General features: G+C 43.3%; 1 pseudogene; it reads left to right on the forward strand.

Annotated features, from left to right (window-relative positions):
• The first annotated feature begins 271 nt into the window (after positions 1-271).
• Positions 272-2,960, forward strand: LOC104861610 (annotated as a pseudogene).
• The last annotated feature ends 1,952 nt before the right edge of the window (positions 2,961-4,912 follow it).

Genomic DNA, 4,912 nt, shown 5'->3' on the forward strand with positions numbered 1-4,912 from the left:
GCTCCTAAGGATGAGGTACATAGCATGACCCATGAGGAGATCCATTATTCTTTCAAGGAACTTCTTGAGTTTTGTAACTCTTATAAGCAGAGGCCTATTGAGCAAGTGTGAAAATGGATTTTATGGGTGTAGGATTATGGTGGCAAAATATACACCTGGATCAGGCTGGGTTTGTTGATATGGGCCCATTAAGCAGGGATTCTGAGTTTAATGTTGTAGGTCATGGGGTAAAGAAAGGTGTTGACAATTAATTTGTCTGCTTGGCAGAAGTATGGATCAAAAGATAGAAGTGGATGAGTTAGAGATGCCCGATATTCCACAGTTTACTGTTGATGAGGGGATTCACATGCTTAGGGAAATGGGAATGTTGGAGTGGATCTGTCATGTTACACCTAATCCTCCACACTGGGATCACCCAGAAACTCTGCCCTTCACTAACACTTTGAGAAACAAATTCATGAGAGGAGCACCAGCATCCCTGAAGAGCCCTGCCATTACGCTTCTGTATAGGTCAGACTTTATAGTGAGGACCGTAGTTACTCAACTGGGAAATTTAAGGGCAATAGGATTGATAGGATCCCAGAGTAGCAGAGGTCAAGTGACATCACTTAATCTCTAAATGCAGGGTGCATGCAGTTACTGTACTGGACAGCAGAAGCAGAACAATAACCAGAATAGTCTGATACGTGTAGACCTATGACATTGGCTGATCAGCCATGGTGTTCCCACAAGTGAAATAGATGGGAAGCCTACAACATTTTTACTAAATTTTATGGAACTGAAAAACCTGAAAGGCATATAAACAGAAACCCACTTCAAATCATGGCCCTTCACGCAGTTCCCAGATTTGAGCCAGTTTATAGACCCAAAACACCTTGAGTGAAGAAGAAGCCAGGTAAGGATCCTTAGCAAAAGATCTTGATTAACCAAAAATTTATGCAGTCAATGTTCCTCCCATCCATCCCTGAAGGGACCTAAGGCCTTTGGCCGGAATGACTTTACATTGGGGAAGGGAAATGATCAGATATTTCGGTGACTACTGAACACTGGTTCTGAGCTAACACTGATTCCAGGGAATCCAAAATGTCATTGTGGCCTCCAGTAAGAGTAGGGCCCTATGGAGATCAGGTGATCAATGGGGTTTTAGGAAAAGTCTGATTCACAGTAGGTCCAGTAGGTCCTTAAATCCATCCTGTAGTCATTTCCTTTGTTCCAGAATGCATAATTTGGATAGATATAGTTAGTAATTGGCAGAATACTCCCATTGGTTCCTTAATTTATAGTATGAGGGCTATTATGGTTGGAAAGGACAAATGAAAGCCATTGGAGTTGCCTTTGCCTGGTGCAATAGTAAACCTAAAGCAGTATCACATTCCTGGAGGGACTGCAGAGATTAGTGTCACCATCAAGAACTTGAAGGACTCAGTGGTGATACATCTGCATTTAGTTCTCCCATTTGGCCTGTGCAGAAGATGGATGGGTCTTAGAGAATGATTGTAGATTACTGTAAACTGAATCCAGTGGTGTCTTCGATTGCAGTTGCTGTACCAGTTGTAGTTTCCTTCTTGAACAGATTAACACATCTCCTGGTACTTTGTATGCAGTTATTGATTTAGCAAATGCCTCTTTCTCCATACCTATCCATCAGAACCATCAGAAACAATTTGCTTTCGGCTTGCAAGGCCAGCAATACACCTTCACTGAACTTTCCAGCCCTGTGTCACAACTCAGTTCATAGGGATCTTGATCATCTTTCTCCCCAACAAGGTTTCACACTGGTCCACTGCATGGATGATGTTTTTGCTGATTGGGCCAAGTGAACAGGTGGTGGGAACCACTCTGGATTTGTTAATGAAGCATTTGAGAGCCAGAGGATGTGAAATAAATCCAATGAAAATTCAAGCTTCTTCTACTTCAGTGAAATTTCTAGGAGTACAGTGGTGTGGGGCATATAGAGATACTCCTAAAGTAAAAGACTCCTTAGTTTGTTGCATCTGACTCCCCCTACAACCAGAAAGAGGCACAATGCCTAGTGGGCCTATTTGGATTTTGGAGGCAGCACGTTCCTCATTTAAGCATCTTACTCTAGCCCATTTACCAAGTGACGCGGAAAGCTGATAGTTTTGAGTGTGACCCAGAGCAAGAAAATGCTCTGCAGCAGGTCCAGCCTGCTGTGTAGGCTGCTCCCTGGGGCCATATGATCCATCAAATCCAATGGTATTTGAAATGCCAGTAGCAGGTAGAGCTGCTGTTTGGAGTCTCGGGGAGAGCCCCATAGGTGAATTGCAGAGGAGGCTTTAGGATTTTGGAGCAAGGCTCTGCCATCATCTGCAGACAACTACTCTCCCTTCATAAAACAGTTCTTGTCCTTCTACTGGGCCTTAGCGAAACTAAGTGCTTGACCCTGGGATACCAAGTCACCATGCAATCTGAGTTGCCTGTCATGACTTGGATAATATCTGATCCATACAGTCATAAGGTTAGATGCTCACAGCAACAGTCTTTTATTAAATGGAAATGGTACATATGTGATCAAGCCAGAGTAGGTCCAGGGGGTACAAGTAAATTACATGAGGAAGTGCCCAGATGCCCATGTCTTCTATTCCTGCCATATTGCCTTCTGCTTCTCAGTATGCACCTGCTGAGCATGTTCAGCACCATAGGATTAGCTGTCAGAGGAAGAGAAGGCAAGAGCCTGGCCTATGGATGGCTCTGCGTGTTATGTGAGTACCACCACAGTGAACAGCTGTAGCATTACAGCCCACTTCCAGGACATTCCTGAAGGACAGTGGTGAAGGGAAATTTTCACAGTGGAAGAACTTTGGGCAATGCACCTGGTAGTACATTTTGCCTGAAAGGAGAAATGGCCAGATGTGGGACTGTGTACAGATTCATGGGCTATAGCCAATGGTCTGGCAAGATGGTCAGGAACTTGGAAGGAAAGTAACTGGAAAATTGGTCAGAAAGATATTTGGGGTAGAGGCATGTGGTATACCTCTCTGTAGGACAAAGGTTGTAAAAATATTTGTTTTCCATGTAAACGCTTACCAAAAGTTGACCTCAGCAGAAGAGGACTTTAACAATCAAGTGGATAAAAAGATCCGTTCTGTAGATTGTGGTCAACCTCTTTCTTCAGCCACTCCTATCATTGTCCAGAGGGCTTATGAACAGAGTGGCCATGGTGGTAGGGATGGAGGTTATACAAGGGCTCAGCAACGTGGGCTCCCACTCACCAAGACTGATCTGGCTGTAGCCACTGCTGAATCCCAGTATGCAGAAGAGACCGACACCAAATCCTTGACATGACACCATTCCACATAGCATTGCCTCTGACCAGGGAACATATCTGAAACAATGAACTCGTGCTCATGGAATTCATTGGTCTTATCGTGTTCCTCACCATCCAGAAGCAGCTAGATTCATAGAAAGGTGGAATGGTCTTTTGAAGACATTTACAGTGCTAGCTAGGTGGAAAGAGCTTGCAGGACTGGGACAAGTTTCTTCAAAAGGCTGTATATGCTTCGAGTCAGTGTTTACTATAGTACTGTGCCTTCCATAGCCAGGATTCATGGGTTCAGGAAACAAGAGATGGAGGTGGGAAAGGTACCATTCATCATTACCTGCATGATCTACTAGCAAAGTTTGTGCTTTGTGTTCTCATGACCTTTATGTTCTGCTGGTTTAGCAGTCTTAGTTCCAGAGGGGAAAGACTTGTACCAGGAAGCACAACAGCGATACCATTGAACTGGATGCTAGGACTCCCCCTGGTTATTTTGATGTCATGCCTCAGAAGAAACAAGTTAAGAAGGGATCATTATTGTCAAAGGTGACTGACCCAGACTATCAAGGGGAAATTGGACTACTACTCCGCAATGGAGGAAAGGAAGAATATACATGGAGTGTGGGAGATCCCTCAGGGTGCCTTCTAGTACTACCATGGCCCTATTATTAAGGTCAGTGATAAACTACAACAACCTAATCCAGGCAGAATAACAAACTGTGCAGAACTTTTAGGATGAAGGTATAGGCCACTCCACCAAGGGTAAAACCAAGACCTGCTGGGGTGCTTGTTGAAGACCAGGGAACTATAGAATGGGTAGTAGAAAAAAGGTGGTTCTAAATACCAGCTATGATTCTCTGATCAGCTACAGAAAAAAGATTGCTATTGTACTGGTTCTCTCACAATATGATTTTAATGTAATATAATGTTGATAGACAATACTTGTTCTTCAAAATTTAACCTATCTTATAATGTTCAAGTTGTGAAATGTTTAGAGTAAGCATCACTCAAAGAAAGCTTGCCTTCTATTCTGGGAGGGAATTACTGCATATATGTTTATATATATGCATATATATATATGTATGCAGGACAGTTACAACATGTTAGGCATAATTATGAACTTGTCTTTTTACCCGGAGACTCATTTAAAGAAATGAATCTGGTTGTCAAGTTGACAAGTGGTGGATTGTGATGGTTGATTGAGTGTGTCAACTTGAGTAATAAAAGCTCAAATAAATTGGCTCAGCAAGTCCTAGGGAAGAACCACCATAGGGTGATTTGCCACCTGGACAGTATAAAGAGAAAATGAAGGACAGATCTACTTCTCTGTTTCTTCAGAGGAGCTCCGATCTTTGCCTTCACCTTGGACATCATCTTCTGGCTTCCAGTGGACTCTTCAGCTTCTGGGGTAAATCCTCAGCCTTCTGGCACAGACCCATCAACCTCCTGATATAGACCCAAAGGGACAATGCAGTGAGCTCCAGACCTTCAATTGTATCCTTTGGTCTCCAGTGTGCAGACAGACCCTCTGCACTCTTCCTCTTCTGACTCTGTGGGTGGCCATGGTAAGACAATACTGTCAATTCTTATGTATTTGTACATCTTGTGTTATGCCTGTTTCTCTAGTAAGCA

The sequence above is a fragment of the Fukomys damarensis genome, unplaced genomic scaffold (genome assembly GCF_012274545.1).
Source record: "Fukomys damarensis isolate Sample0158 unplaced genomic scaffold, DMR_v1.0_HiC HiC_scaffold_10, whole genome shotgun sequence".
Classification (NCBI taxonomy): domain Eukaryota; kingdom Metazoa; phylum Chordata; class Mammalia; order Rodentia; family Bathyergidae; genus Fukomys; species Fukomys damarensis.